Raw genomic sequence first — 17,380 nt, 5'->3', positions numbered from 1 at the left:
GATTCTTGCCAATGGTGTAATCATTGTGTGCTATGTGGATATTCTACAACTTGTAGAGTGTCCTGTAGCAGTGGCATACTCTCAAGCAGATGTCTCTACTTTAGGCAAACATGTTGTGAGATACCAACTCTTACCACCATTGAGTGAGGTCCTGCTGGCAGTTAGTGTTTCAACTATGCTTTGGCTGCTACCACTGATGGTTTGGGGACAAGGAGTAATGCTTGGGTTGTACTTAGGTAGCACTGAATTCACAGAGAAAACATAAAAGGGAAAAGGGACCTGTCAACAACAGCAAAAAGAAATGTCAGATCTAGTTTAATATGTTGGGAAATCCAGTCCCATCGGGTGATTTTAGGTTTGATTTTACTGATCATCAAGGTCACCCCTTACTTGCATTCCCAGTTTCCCAAAGGAGGCAGTGGAGGCTAAGGGGATGAACCTATCCAAGGATACACAGTAAATGGTAGAAGCGAGACTAGAACTTGGGACCACCGACTTTCGTTCCTATGTTCTTTTTATTATTCCACGCAGACTCTCTTCCATTGGTATATCAGCGGTATGAACCAGGTGTAATTTCTGGACACAGAGGATTTAGTAAAATTCACAGAATCACAGAATCTTACCATCCAGAGAGATCTTACCTGGTTTAATTGCCTACCTTCTCGAAAGGTGCAGTGAGAGCCATAGGGACATTACAGGCATTTCTCTGTTTCTGCATTGAGACATGTGAGCTCCACACTCCTGGGGCTGAGCTAGCATTGACTGGCCCAGTCAGCAGATGTTGTGGGTCCTCTTGCGAGCTAGGCACTGCCATGTCTTACAGGGTCAAGTAAAATGGTGCCTTTTAGACAATGGTCCTATAAAAGCCTAGGATCAGAGACCATGTCCCCAATTCCCACAGAATATCAAGAGAGAAGCAGGAAATCAATATGAGGAAAGAAAGATGAAGTTGGGTTGCAGGGGTTATGAATGCCAGGCCAGACAGTCTTAACTTTACTCTGAAGACAAGGGGGGACGAGTAGAACTTCTTAAGTCGATCTTTGATATGGATAGAGTTTTGCTTTGGGAAAAGGAAGATGGTGTGATGCCCAGACTTGTGGGCTGATATCAGAAGGCAGAAATGGCAGCTAGATTACTGTAGCCATCCAGACAAAAACTAATGTGGTGATTCAGCAATTTTGCATGTAGGATTTATCAAATAGAAATGAAAACCTAAGTCCATGAAAAGGCTGTACATAAATGTTCATTATAGTTTTACTCATGATAGTCAAAACAGAAACAACTCAAATAAATGTCCATCAATTGGAGAATGGATGAACAAATTATGATTTATTTCTACAGTAGAATACTACTCAGCAGTATTTAAAAAAAAGAACTACAGATGCAAGAAACCACATGGAGGAATCTCACAGACATTATACTGAGTGAAAGATACTGAACAGAAAAGAGTGCATGCTGTATTATTCCATTTAGATGAACTTCTGGAACAGCCAATCTAATCTAAGATGAAAAATCAGAACAGCAGTTGCCCTGGGGGACAGGAGTGATTGGCTGGGCAGGGACACAAAGAAACTGGGAGATAAAAATGTTTTAGATCATGATAGAAGCATGATTAAATAGATGCCTCCATTTGTCAAATTTGTACACAAAGATTTGTGCTGTGTAAATTCTGTGTAAATTTTATCTTACCTAGAAAATAACTGTAGAATAATAAAAATAATTGAGCCAGGAATACAGAATGGCATAATATTGATAATTATAAAAACTGAGTGATAGGCACATGGAGGTTCATTACACTATCCTGTTTATTTTGTATACGTTTAACATTTTCCATAATAAAGTATTAAAATAAGTATCGGGCCTGAACCAGGGCAGTGGGAAGGGAGAAGCCAGGACAGACAAAAGACACTGTAGGTATGTACTTGAAGTATCTTGACAACTACTTTGATGTAGGGGGCGGTTTTCAAAGGCAAATGTAAAAAATACATAGAGTTTCAGTGGCGAAGCCTTTCAGAGGTTTTAGAGGGGATGGAATAGCTTGAGTGTGAGGATATACTGATTCTGAAATGCTGGTGGAATGAAAGGAAGGAAGTGCTCAGCAGGAAGATAGAAAGGAAGGAGGATGACATCCTACCTTGAGTGTCATCCTCCTTCCTGTCATCCTGAGTGCAGGATCAAAGGGGAAACTTCAATGATAGCAATAAATTGTTGCACAGGCTTGTACATCACTAAGCTAACCACAAGTCCCCAGAGTTATCTACACTGGATACTTACAATGTGCTGAGCCTTGCTTCCCACTGGGACTACATCCTATTGGGAAAGACAGGAACATCAATATAACTGCAACGTAATGTGGTTAGTGTGAAGATAAATGTATGCAAATCAGGCTACCAGGGCCCAGAAAGAAAGCTCTTGGCCCAACCTAGCTGAGAGAGAAAGGAGAAACTCAAACCAAGCTATCCTTGAAGAAGACCCCTGAGCTTAGATGGAAACCATGGCCAACTGGTGTTTGTGGAGTTTAGGGACTTCCTGGATGCCTGGGAAAACCCCATGCTGTGATCCTTATACTTACCCGTTGAGGTAGAATTCCCATAATTATAGACTTCTGGAGATGAAATGAACCCTGAATTAGATTCACAGAACATTTATTGGGCACCTACTATGTCAAAGATATTGTGCTAGCGATATGGTTTGACTGTGTCCCCACCCAAATCTCATTTTGAATTGTAGTTCCCATAATCCCCACCTGTCATGGGAGGTACTCAGAGGGAGGTAATTTAATCATGAGAGTAAATTACCTTCATGTAATTTACTCTCATGCTGTTTTCATAATAGTAAGTTCTCACAAGATCCAATGATTTGTTGTTGTTGTTGTTGTTGTTGTTGTTGTTTTGAAATGGAGTCTTGCTCTGTCTCCCAGGCTGGAGTGCAGTGGTGCAATCTCAGCTCACTGCAAGCTCTGCCTCCCAGGTTCACACCATTCTCCTGCCTCAGCCTCCCGAGTAGCTGGGACTACAGGCACCTGCCACCATGCCCAGCTAATTTTTTGTACTTTTAGTAGAGACAGGGTTTCACTGTGTTAGCCAGGATGGTCTCAATCTCCTGACCTCGTGATCTGCCTGCCTCAGCCTCCCAAAGTGCTGGGATTACAGGCGTGAGCCTCCTCACCTGGTTGATCCAATGGTTTTATAAAGGGCTTTTCCCCATTTGCTCAACACTTCTCCTTTCTGCCACCATGGGGGAAAGTTTGGAACTTCCTAGAGACCTGTTGAATAGCATTGTCCAAAAAGCTGATGGTGATATGGACAATAAAGTCCAGGCTGAGGTGGTCTCAGATGGAGATGAGAAACTTGTTGGGAATAGGAGCAAAGGTGACTCTTGTTATGTTTTAGCAAAGAGACTGGAAGCATTTTGCCCCTGCCCTGGAGATCTGTGGAATTTTGGACTTGAAGGAGATGATTTAGGGTATCTGGCAGAAGAAATTCTAAGCAGCAAAGCGTTCAAGAGGTGACAGAGCATAAAAGTTTGGAAAATTTGCAGCCTGATGATGCAATAGAAAAGAAAAACCCATTTTCTGGAGAGAAATTCAAGTTGGTTGCAGAAATTTGCAAAAGTAACTGCAGAAATTTGTATAAGCATAAATTTGCAAATGTTAATCACCAAGACAATGGGGAAAATGTCTTCAGGGCGTGTCAGAAGTCTTCCTGGTGGTAGCCCCTCCCATCACAGGCCCAGAGGCCTAGTAGGAAAAAATGGTTTCCTGGGCCAGGTCCAGCTCCCACCTGCTGTCTGCTTTCTAGGGACTTGGTGCCCTGCATCTGAGCCACTCCAGCCATGGCTAAAAGGGGCCAAGGTACAGCTCAGGCCATGGCTTCAGAAGATGCAAGCCCCATGCCTTGGCAGCTTCCATGTGGTGTTGGTCCTGCAGGTGCATAGAAGACAGTAATTGAGGTTTGGGAACCTCTATCTAGATTTTAGAGGATGTATGGAAATGCCTGGATGTCCAGGCAGAGGTTTGCTGCAGAGGCAGAGCCCTCATGGACAACATCTACTAGGGCAATGAAGAAGGGAATTGTGGGGTTGGAGCCCTTACACAGACTCTCTACTGGGACACTGCCTAGTGGAGCTGTGAGAAGAGGGCCACCATCCTCCGGACCCCAGAATGGTAGCTCCACTGACGGCTTGCACTGTGTGCCTGGAAAAAGCTGCAGACACTCAACACAAGCCCATGAAAGAAGCTGGCTGGGGAGTTGTACACTGCAAGGCCACAGGAGCAGAGCTACCCAAGGCCATGTGAATCCACCTCTTGCATCAGCAAGCCCTGGATATGAGACATGGAATCAAAGGAGATCATTTTGGAACTTTAAGGTTTAATGACTGCCTTACTGGACTTGCATGGGACCTGTAGTCCCTTTGTTTTGGCCAATTTCTCCCATTTGGAATGGTGCATTTACCCAGTTCTTGTACCCTCATTGTATCTAGGTAGTAACTAACTTGCTTTTGATTTTACAGGCTCATAGGTGAAAGGGACTTACCTTGTCTCAGATGAAACTTTGGCCTTGGACTTTTCAGTTAATACTGGAATGAGTTACGAATTGGGGGAACTGTTGGAAGAGTATGCTGGTATTTTGAAATGTGAGGACATGAGATTTGGGAGGTGCCAAGGGTGAAATAAATGATATGCAGCCTGATTCAAGATAAGATTTGGGTGGGGACACAGCCAAACCTCATCTTGAATTGTAGTTCTCATAATCCCCATGTGTTGTGGGGGGGACCTGGTGGGAGGTAATTTAATCATGGGGATGGTTACCCTCATTGTGTTCTCATGATAGTGAGTGCGTTCTCATGAGATCTGATGGTTTTATAAGGAGCTTTTCCCCCTTTGCCTGGCACTTCTCCTTGCTGCTGCCATGTGAACAAGGATGTGTTTGCTTGTTTGCTTCCCCTTCCACCATAATTGTAAGTTTCCTGAGGCCTCCCCAGCCATGCTGAACTATGAATCAATTAAACCTCTTTCCTTGATAAATTGCTCAGTTATGAGTATGTCTTTATTAGCAGTTGAGAATGGACTAATACAGCTAGGTACTGTTGAGTGATTCAAAAGTGAGAAAAAAAATACATTCCCTGACTTTAAAGAGCTTCTACCTAGTAGTGGAGACAGAGACAGCTACACAACTCTATATCAAAGAAGTTGATACATGAAAAAAGCAGTAATTTACTAAACACATAAAAAATATAACACAAAGAAGGGACAGATAATGTACAACTAGGAGATCATAGGACATCTCATTCGTTTTACACATAAGGAAAGTAAATTTCAGAGAATTCATGTCACCTGTTCAAGATTGCATAGCTATTCAATAATTTTGATTGATTTCTGAGAATACTGAGCTATTTGATCCTAACTCTGGCTTCCTGACCTGGGCTTCATCTCCATTTATGTGGCAGCATTCCAACTCTTATATATTTACTGTAGTTAACAATCACTCACTCACTGCACCTGCTTTTCTACTCCCTTTTGATATAATGAACACTGGCTACAAAGTACTCAGAGTGGATAGAAATCATTGCTTCCCTGAGTATGAGCTTAGTGCAATATGTTATAAAATTCAATCCTGGACAAATGGCACTACTGATTTGCTCCCTTTGGAAGCCAATCTTAACATCAATTAAGCCCTTTACACAATCTCTAATTTGTGATTAAATACATTTTAAAAATACAATTAGTTTTGGGCCGGAGCTACAGAGGCCTTTGATTCACAATTGGCTGATTGTTTCTAGAAAATTAACCAAGGGAGCAGTCATACCCAGTTGGCTCTGCAAGACCCATTGCAAATGCACACCCTAGTTCCTGCATCTTCCCAGGGTTAAAGAAACGTCTTCACAAGTGGGACCCTACCTACCTATCTGACTTCAGTTTTCTAAAATATAAATGTGATTATGTCACTCCCTGGCTCAAAATCTCTAGGGCTCCCCATTATCTTCTGGACAATGTCCCAACTCCTTGAATCCCTTTGAAGCTTTTCATGTACTGGCCTCTGCCTCCCATCCAGCCTCATGGAGCCTTGCTCATTGTGTCCTAGTGGTCTTTCAGACCACCAAATCTCAGTAGCAAGTCCCATTAGCAGCTTCACTAACAAACCTGTATTCATTAATCTGTTCTTTCACTAATTCATTCCATAAAAATTTCATGAAACTTTATTAGGTGTTGGCCCCAGTGCTAGGCCCTTGGGATTAAGTAACGAGCTAGGGAGTCAAGAAGCTTTAATTCTCAGAGGTAGACATTAATCAAATAATCACACATCTACATGGTTACAAATGTGCACATACAAAGAGCTGGCAAAAGGGAACAGCAAGAACAAAGATCCTAGGAAGGAGAAGAGCCTGGCACAGTTGAGCAACTGACACAGACAGCATAGTAAAAAGGGAAATGGAATGAGTTGAGTTTGGAGAAGTAGCAAAGGACTAAATCATGTAGTACCTTGTAATCCATGGTAAAGAGTTAGATTTCTTTTAGAAGGCAGGATTTTAAGAACAGGGAATGACACAATAATCTATGCAGTTAAAAGATTGCACTGTGGGTTAGTGGGTGGAGATAGAATTAAAGGCAAGCAAACCTGGGAACTGAAAGACCTATTTGGAGATTACTGTAAAAGACCAGGTCAGTGAAGTGACAAACCATCCTGCATTGCCTTCAATTGAGGGGTTCCCTGAAGGTGGAACTTGCAGTACTAAAACCTGGAAAGTCCCAGGCATATAGGGATGTTAGTTGACCTCCAGGCATGACATCATGATGTCCTGAATTTTCAGATGACACTAAATGTAAAGATGTGAGTGGTCTAGAGGTCAATGGCTTATTGATGGACTCGACAAAAGGGGCAGAGAAAAAGGAGAGCTCTTAGCTTCTGGCTTTTGCAGCCAGTTAGTAGGTCCTTCTATTGAGATAGATGATTTCCCATTTCTCTGTCTACCTCTGGGCTTTTTGAGCAGAAAGTAAGTCAACACAGAAGACGAGAGTGAAAGAAGACTGCTTCCTACTGTGTTATCACTTCTAGGACTTCAAGCAAATAATTGATGTCACACTAGGGCCAAAGCCATGGTCAGCCAGGAAAACCTTGTGTGTTGTTTGCAAGCAGATCAAAGCAATTTATGAATTTTATGACGATGTTCATAAAATCCCCATGTGGCACCAACTAAGAGATGGATACAGAGATGAACAAAGGGAACCCAGATTATCATCAATATTGCTGGAAGAGTCAAGCCCTTGCTGTGCTCACTGGATAACTAGAAGCAGATGAGAATGCATCTTCTTGCAAAGGGCTGCTTCCCCACAAAGAAAGGGCTGTGTGCTGCAAGGAGCACAGACCTTGTGTTCCAGTCCTGCCTCAGCCACTTACCTGTTGTGTGATCTTAGGCAAGATCCTGAGAGCCTTCATTTCCTAACCTGTAAAACGAGAGTAATAATTACCTACCTTACAGGGTTCTGATGAAAACCAGAGAGAAGATGTGTGCTTGCTACATGATAGGCTTTCAATCATGCTACCTCACATTATCTTAACTTACATTGTTCTCAGTATGGTATTTAAGCTTTTTAATACACTGCAGGGGAAACAGTCAAATCAACGTGTTTCTTCTGACCCACTTTGAGGGAGACCTTCCCCAGGTTGCTTCCCAAATAAGCAGAAGTCTTATAGAGTGGATGAAAGCTCAGTTCAGAGGACATACATACCACCTGTGTCTGAATATCAGCTCTGTCACTTGGTGGTGTGATCTAGAACAGTACCACACTCCTCCATGCCTCGCTATTCTCACTTATAAAAGAAGGATGATTTTCACTATATCTACCTTATAGGACTTTTGTGAATGTTAAATGAGATTATCCATGCTCAGTGCTTAATGTGGTTCCTGGCACAAAGAGAGAACTAAATAAATATTTCGACTATTTGCTGTTATTAATAGTGGAAAAAGGTTGCCATGGACTCTTCTCACTCTCCCATTCCCTTCCACTCATGACTAATATTATACATGTGTGTATCACGGGGACTCTCAATATACTTTATACTGAGATTGGGTTCTTAAGGTAGTGTATATGGTGAACATTACAGGTATTCAAAATTTCCCTGGAAAATATCTTCCAATCCCCCCATATCTATTCATGTCCTTATCCCACTTTTTGATGGGATTATTTATTTATTATTGCTAATTTGTTTGAGTTCCTTGTAAATTCTGGATATTAGTCCTTTGTCAGATGTATGTATTATAAACATTTTCTCCCATTCTGCATGTTGTCTGTTTTATCTCCTACTTCTTTTCCTGTGCAGAAGCATTTTAGTTTAAATAAGTCCCATCTATTTATCTTTGTTTTTGTTGTGTTTGCTTTTGGGTTCTTGATCATGAAGTCTTTGCCTAAGCCAATGTCTAGAAGAGATTTTTCCAATGTTATCTTCTAGAAGTGTTATTGTTTCAGGTCTTAGATTTAAGTCTCTGATCCATATTGAGTTGATTTTTGTATAAGGTAAGAGATGAGGATCCAGTTTTATTCTTCTACATGTGGCTTGCCAATTATCCCAGCACCATTTGTTGAATAGGTTGTCCTTTTCCCACTTCATGTTTTTGTTTGCTTTGTAAAAGATCAGTTGACTTTAAGTATGTGGCTTCATGTGTGAGTTCTCCAGTGTGTTCCATTGGTCTATATGGCTATTTTATACCAGTACCATGCTGTTTTGTTGACTATGGCCTTATAGTACAGCTTGAAGTTGGGTAATGTAAGGCCTCCAGATTTGTTCTTTCCAAAAACTCCTAGAACTGGTAAATGAATTTAGCAAAGTTTCAAGATATGAAATTAATGTACATAAATCAGTAGCCCTGCTATACACTAATAGTGACCAATCTGATAATCAAATCAAGAACTGCACCCTTTTTACAATAACTGCAAAAAATTAAATACTTAGGAATATACTTAACCAAGGAGATGAAAGACCTCTACAAGGAAAACTACAAAACACTGCTGAAAAAAATCATGGATGACATGAACAAATGGCAACATATCCCGTGCTCATGGATGGGTAGAATCAATATTGTGAAAATGACCATACTGCCAAAATCAATCTACAAATTTAATGCAATTTCCATCAAAATACCACCATCATTCTTCACGGAACTAGAAAAAAAAAATCCTAAAATTCATATGGAACCAAAAAAGAGCCTGCATAGCCAAAGCCATTCTGACTGGTGTGAGCTGTTATCTTATTGTGTTTTTAATTTGCATTTCTTTAATGATTAGTAATGAACACTTTTTCATATGTTTGTTGGCCACTTGTATGTCTTCTTTTGAGAAATGTTCATGTCCTTTGCCCACTTTTTAATGGGGTTATTTATTTTTTCTTGTTGAGTTCCTTATAGATTCTGAATATTAGTCCTTTGTCAGATGCATAGTTTGCAAATATTTTATCTCATTCTGTAGGTTGTTTACTGATTACTCCCTTTGCTGTGCAGAAGTTTTTCACTTAAGTCCCATTTGTCTATTTTTGTTTTGGTTGCATTTGCTCTTAATCATAATGTATTTGCTTAGGCCAATGTCCTGAAAACTTTTTCCTAAGCTTTCTTCTAGGATTTTTATAGCTTGACATCTTGCATTTAAGTCTTTAATCCATCTTGAGTTAACTTTTGAAGATGGTGTGAGACAGGAGTCTGGTTTTATTCTTCTGCATATGGCTAGCCAGTTATCCCAGAGCTATTTATTGAATAGGGTGTCCTTTCTCCATTGTTTATTTTTGTTGACTTTATCAAAAATCAGTTGATTATAGGTATGTAGCTTTATTTCTGGGCTCTCTTTTCTGTTCCATAGATCTATATGTCTACGTTCGTATGAGTATTGTGCTATTTCGGTTACTCTAGCCTAGTACTATAATTTAAACTCAGGAAATATGATGCCTCCAGCTTTGCTCTTTCTGCTTAGGATTGCTTTGGCTATCTGGGCTCTTTTTTGGTTCCATATGAATTTTAGCATTGTTTTTCCTAATTGCGTGAAAATTGCATTGGTAATTTGATAGGTATTGCATTGAATCTGTAGATTTTCTTGGGAAGTATGGTCATTTTAACACTAATTCTTCCAGTCCATGCTTATGAGATGCTTTTCTACTTGTTCATATCATGTGTGATTTCTTTCATCAGTGCTTTATAGTTCTCCTTGTAGGTATCTTTTACCTCTTTGGTTAAACATATTCCTAGGTATTTTTATGGCTATTGAAATGGCATTGAGTTCTTGATTTGATTCTCAACTTGAACGTTATTGATTCATAGAAATGCTACTGCTTTTTGCATATTCATATCCTGTGACTTTACTGAAGTCATTTATCAAGTCTAGGATTCTTCTGGCAGCATCTTTAGGGTTTTCTAGAATAAAGAACATGTCATTAGTGAACAGGAATAATTTTACTTACTCTTTTCCAATTTGAATGACTTTTATTTCTTTCTTTTGCCTGATAGCTCTGGCTAAGACTTCCAGTAATATGTTGAATAGAAGTGATGAAAGTAAGCATCCTTGTCTTATTGTAGCTCTTAGGGAGAATGTTCTCAACTTTTCTCCATTCAGTGTGGCATTGGCTGTGCATTAGTCATAGATGGTTCTTATTATTTTGAAGTACGTTCCTTCAATGCCTAGTTTATTGGGGGTTTTGAACATGAAGGGCTATTGAACTTTATTGAATGCCTTTTCTGCATCAATTGAAATGATTATGTGGTTTTTGTTTTTAGTTCTGTTTATATAATGAATCACATTTATTGATTTACCTATGTTGAACCAACCGTGTGTCCCAGAGATAAAAAGTTATTTGATCATGGAGGTTTAATTTTTTAATGTGCTGCTGGATTCAGTTTGCTAGTATTTTGTTAAGAAGTTTTGCAACTATGTTCATCAGGGATATTGGTCTGTAGTTTTCCTTTTGTTTTTGTGCTCTTGCCTAATTTTGGAATAGAGGGTAATAGTGGTTTCATAGAATGAGTTAGAGAGGAATCTTTATCCTTGATTTTTCGGAACAATTTTAGTAAGATTGCTGCCAGCTCTTTTTTACATGTCTAGTAAAATTTGGCTATGAATCCGTCTGGTCCTGAGCTGCTTATTGTTGTTATTAGGAGATTTTAAATTATTGATTTAATGTGATTACTCACTATTGATCTGTTCAGCATTTCTATTTATTCCTGGTTCATTCTTGGGTCATTGTATGTTTCTAGGATTTATCACTTCCTGTAGGTTTTTGTAGTTTGTGTGCATAGAAATGCTCAGAGTAGTCACTGATGATCTTTTGAATTTCTGTGGTATTAGTTGTAATGTTACCTTAATCATTTCTGGTTGTGCTTGTTAATAGCTTCTTTCTTTTTTCCTTGGTTAATTTTGCTAGTGGTCTATCAATCTTTTTTTATCCTTTCAAATAACCAACTTTTCATTTCATTGATCCTTTGTGTCTTTTTTTGTTTCAACTCTTTGAGTTCTGCTCTGATCTTTGTCATTCTGTTCTTCTGCTAGTTTTGAGTTTGATTTGTTCTTGTTCTTCTGATTCCTTGAGGCACAACATTAGGTTGTTAATTTGAGATCTTTCTATCTTTTTGATGCAGGCATTTAACACTATAAACTTGCCTATAAGCACTGCTTTTGCTGTATGCCATTACAGTCACAATTAAAAATATAAATAAACAAAAAATCTATTCAACCATATAAACACAAACAAAAAGCCATATCCATCATCATGTATTGGATAATATGCATTAATTATAATTGATTATAATAAATTAGCATATAATATATTCCAGACACAATGTTAAGTGCTTTACTTACATTTTACAGAAAAGGGCGTCAGGGCAGAAAGTTTATATAATAATGTTTAGTTAGTGTTTACCACAAACCTGAGACATTCCTGGTGCTTCATCTATGTTCCCTCACTTAATCCTTACAGCAAACTCATGAGGGAAATATTATATCAATTACATTTTCAAATGAAGACAACAAGGCTCAGAGGGAACCATCTGAATTAAGTCTGAAGAACTAGTTTGAAGAGAAGCCCACTTGAATCTCTAAACAAGGGGCCAGAACTAATGATATTCTTAAAGAACACTTCTCAGCTTATCTCTATTCTGGGTCACAAGAGATGATCTTTCTTTAAATTTGTTCTTTCCCCTTAACTCTGTTGCCCTTTGCTTGGCTACTATATGTAAAGAATGTAGTAAAGTCAGTGGTTTATTCACTTCCACAGCTAGTGTTTACTGAGGACCTACTCTGCTAGCTGCTGGGGATTCTGTGATTGAAGATCTGCTCCCTGTCCTAGAGTTAGAATAGTACATTAGGAGGCTAAAAGAGAACAGCAATTTCCCATATAGCATTTGTCCATATGTATAATCTCTTCAGCTGCATCCTGAGAGGGGTTTCCCTGGTATCATATCTCAGCCCCAAGACACTGACCACGGGAGCAGTGGAGTCTTGGATCGTTTAATTTTTCTCTACTTCTACAGAAAGTTTTTTTTGTTTTGTTTTGTTTTGTTTGTTTGTTTGTTTGTTTTGAGACGGAGTCTCGCTCTGTCACCCAGGCTGGAGTGCTGTGGCCGGATCTCAGCTCACTGCAAGCTCCGCCTCCCGGGTTCCCACCATTCTCCTGCCTCAGCCTCCCAAGTTGCTGGGACTACAGGCGCCCGCCACCTCGCCCCGCTAGTTTTTTGTATTTTTTTAGTGAGACGGGGTTTCACCGTGTTAGCCAGGATGGTCTCGATCTCCTGACCTTGTGATCCGCCCGTCTCGGCCTCCCTGTTTTTTTTGTTTTGTTTTGTTTTTTAACATTTCCAGGTTAAAGTGGTTCACCTGAGTGCCCTGATTCATATACATACATTCACATACAAGTCAGGAGAGCAGGGCAAGCTTCCAGGCAACATGGAAATGTTGAAAAACATCAGATTTTACACAAAAGATACGTGTATTTTCTCCAAATCTACATGTGGTCATTCAAACATCAAACCGGAAGCTCTGGGAGTCTCACTGAATTCTTGGTTTGCCTTGAAAAGTCATGTGACCTTGACAGCGCCATTCATCAGCACTAGCTTCAGTTTGGCCTTTTTTCCATTAGAGTCTATTAGCCATCAGTTTTTTCTTTCAAGACTAATATTCTGTGACTCTTATATTTGATTTCTAAAAATATTCTAGTCTCCTGGAAACTCCCACCTATGGGGTTTGACTTTGTATGTTACTGATGGACTAGAGTGCTGTACTCTCACAGAAATTAAATATTAACAGAAAGAGAAATATGGAGACTACGCAAGCTAAGAAAACTACACATACACTTGTTTTTTGGTAAGCAAGCAGATTTTTTGTCCTACACTGGGTTACAATAAAGGCTATATTTATTTCCCTCATCTTAATATGTTCTAGGATTACCTTTGAGTCCAGACAAATAGAAAGGTGGAGACTTTTTTTTTAACATAGGCAACCCAGCATACCACTTGGTCCCAAAGAAGACGTGCACTTTCATGTGATTGAGAGGTGTGAGACTAGCCAGGCAGCAAAGGCTATTACCATCAGGTTCCACTTCCTCACTTCCTTCCACTCTTCCAAATCTAATCAGTAACCACAGGAGAAGGGCAAAGGCATTCAGTAAGTATTTTGACACCCAGGATTCTAAGAAGCGTACCAAGCTTTTACCAGGACTCTTCAGGTTTTCAGAGCCAAACCAATAGGAACTGACTTTTTCTATTCCCAGCCCATCAAAAGAATGAAAGAAAAATTGCCAAACTTGACTTGGTATGTGACCACGGTGCTGCCAAAGAGAAGGGACATGACTGAAAGGAGAAGTCAATAAATCTGAAGTCACCGTCCACATCCAACTCACCCCACCACCCCCAACCCCACAAATATACACACACTGCTGCCTTCACCTCTTTTCCCGGTTTGACCAATGGGTAGTTATATGAGTATTAATCTCAGCAAGAGTCAAACTAAAAACACTGAGAACCCTTAAAATTTTTCTCAGATGAGACCCTAAAGCATGGGAGATAATTCAATATGTTGTCATCAAACTATGGAAAAAGACACCGTCTCTTAATTTCTGCCAAAGACAACAACAAATCTCTCCTCAACCCTCTTAATCTCATGCCAAATAAAACAGCAACTCTATTCCCCCGAACTCTAAACTCGTGTCAAACCTGTTTGTGATGACGAAGTTAACAATTTGTAAATTTGAACTTCAAGTGGGTTATTCATCAATTGGTGGAGACGAAACTTAATGAATTGGATGTGCTCCTGGTAATCTCATGTTTTTCATTGCAGCAGCTAATAGGATTATAGTCACCACACATCATAATCTTCCATGCTTCCAGGACAGACATGATGTTACCTAGATCTCTTCAAAGATGTTCCTGAACACAGACTACATTCATATTTGCTTAATCCAACAACCCCTTTTGCAAGTGCTTTCAAGTATTTTCTGAGATAGGTTCATGACAATTTTGTAGTCACAATGGCATTAGAGGATCTCATGTTTAGCTAGTCAAAAGGATTTTTCCGACCCTTCGACCTAATGTGTTTTCCAAATTATATGGGAATGTACACCACATGAATTAGCAATTAACCCTAACTGTGATACGGAAGAGGTAGGGAAAGTCTATGTCTTCACTGAATTTCATATTTCTTTATTACAAACTGCTAGAGGACATATTCTTTGGTTGGTGGTGGCATCCTTATTAGCACTGAGCACTATAGCTCAAAAAGCATGGCTGAATTGATGTATATTGGTGATGTATATCACCAGGAAAAGAACTGCTGAGTTTTGTCACTAAATATCCCTCAGCCACTTTTTGGACCCATCTAGAGAACCAGACTCAAGACAGGTCAAAGTAACAATATGACATGAGGTGGATGAAGCCTTGGAGACAAAATGAATTGTCCTAGGGTCACAATAGGAGACAAAGGTTAGAACTTAGAATGTGGGAGTCAGTAATTTAAGTCCTCTGGTCCCCATGTCCCTTACTCCTTTTAACCCTTTGAAACTAACCTAAGGAGTTCTGCTTCCCTCTCTCTTTTGTTTATGCAACTTTTGAACTGGGTTATTTCATTAATTTCAGAAACATTTATTGAGGACCTAATATAGACACAGCCTATAGAAGGTAGTTTATATAATATATAGGTTTGAGCATATATAGTATAGAAGTCAGGCAGAACTGAATTCAAACCTCAGTTCTACTTCTTACTAATTCATTACTTTAAGCAAGAGAATTGGTTTCTCTGTGCCTCAGTTTTATAATTTCCTCATCTATAAAATGAGAATAGTAATAATGTATATCCCACAGGGTTGTTATAAGAGTAAACTGTTGTTACTATCATTATTCTTATCACCGTAACATGTGCTAGACACCACAAATGGTACAAAAGTATAACCATCAATCCCAGGAGAAGAGACACCCTATGAACTGAAAGAAATTAAATACCAAATGAGGTGGTATGTGCTGTATAAATTCAGAAGGAAAAGTCAGTGAAGGTTAGGGTGATCAATAAGGTTTCATAGAGAAAAAAGGGCTTCAGCTGTATTATAGAAAATAATACACCATGAGAACAGGCAATACACCACGAGTATTTGGTCAAGAAAAGTGTGCTTGGAGAACGTAAGAGTGGATGTAGTGAGGAATACATTTGAAGCCAGTCTGGGAGGGCATTGACTGTCCAAATAATGATTTTTGACTTCCATTCACTCATTCATTCAACAAGCATTTATTGAGTGAATATTATGGTCCCATGCATTGTTCAGCCTTGATGATACAATCATAAGCAAGGCATGGTCCATTCTTGTGGAAATAAACTAATACCAATCAAATGAGAAAAGCAAAGGCTATTTATTCTGAGCTTGAGAAATAATTTATTCTGAACAAGAGGATCAGCCACTGTCACTCGTATTTTGGCAGAAATGCAAAGGCAAGTAGAGGAGTGGGAGTGGGAAAGTCTTGTAGTGGAAATAATGGAAGGCTTCAGGTGTGCCCTGATTGTAGCCTATTGGCATGGGAAGCTGTAGGCAGGATAACTAGAACTGGGTTTCCTGTGCTATTGGTTAGGGGAGCATATTTGGTTTTCTCTGGTGGGTGGTAAGTTGGAAGTAGAAATAAAACTTAGGCAAGCTTTCAGTTTTTAATCAAGTCCTGGCCATTTTGGGCCAATTATTACATGAGTTATTTTTTCAGCTTCCTGAATTGTCATTAAAGATAGCAATCTGGCTTCCTGCAAGTCTGACTTATAGCAGCCTGGCTTCCTGAACTGTTTATTGCAGATAAGGAGGCTGGTTTCCTGGGCAGGTTGCTGCAGGTTCTGAGTCAGAATTCTACTTTTATATATGGTCTGGTCATTGTCTGCATATTCAGCTTCTCAGTCCAGTGAAGAAAAAGACTAAAAAAGGTTGTGGGGGACAGGAGCAAAACAAATATGTTAGAGTGTTATAGGGACAACGAAGTTGGGCTTGGAAAACCTACTTTGGATAAAGTAGTCATAAAAGGCATTTCTGAGGAGGTGACAACTATGCAGACCTTGAAAATGAGAAGAGGCCAGCCATTTTAGAAGCATAGGAAAGAACATTTCAGGTCAAGGGACAGAGAAAATACTTTGAGCTAGAAAAAGTATGGTGGGTTTAAATAAATGACAGATCAGTGCAGTTAGACAGGAATAAGCAAGGAGAAACAGCAAGATAGGAGGTTTGAGAAGTAATTAAGATTCAGGTCAGACAGAATCTGTGTGTCAAAGTGGAGAATAGATTCTATGAGAGCAGGGAGCTTAGGCAGAAAGCCTATTACAGATGCTTTTAACAGCTCAGGTGGAAAGATGTTGGTAGTGGTCTGGCTTAAGTTATGGGAAGTAGAGATGAAGAGAACAGTTCACTCATTCCTTGAGACACCTTGAAGAAAGAAGAAAGAGCACCTCCTGATAGCCTGACTATGGAGGAAATAGGGAATGGCGATAAAGGAAGGAAATCAAATAACTCCAAACCTACGGGCTTGAGCAACTGAGTAAATGATTGTAGCACTTACTGAGATGGGGATACAAAACACAGAGAAAAGTAAGTTATGGGGGTGAAAAATCAAGTTTATCTTAGGTATTGAGAAGGTCATTAATATAATAACAGCCATCTGGAGATAAGAGTCTGGACAGATACAAAAGTTAGAGAACTCTTGGACTTAGCCCACATTGACAGTTCACACCTTTTTAGTTGAGAAATAGACATTCAAATAAAGAACAAGCAAGAAAGACAAAAGCTGCAGGAAAAAAAAAAACTGCAGATATTTAGCTAGGAATACCTGGCCCCAAAGTTACTGGTCAGCTTAGCTTTTAAAAAATTGACAACAGTGGCTCATGCCTGTAATCCTA

Source organism: Macaca thibetana, chromosome 14, assembly GCF_024542745.1.
Source record: "Macaca thibetana thibetana isolate TM-01 chromosome 14, ASM2454274v1, whole genome shotgun sequence".
Classification (NCBI taxonomy): Eukaryota; Metazoa; Chordata; class Mammalia; order Primates; family Cercopithecidae; genus Macaca; species Macaca thibetana.
The sequence above is the reverse complement of the archived record's forward strand: the minus strand, read 5'-3'. Positions refer to the sequence as shown.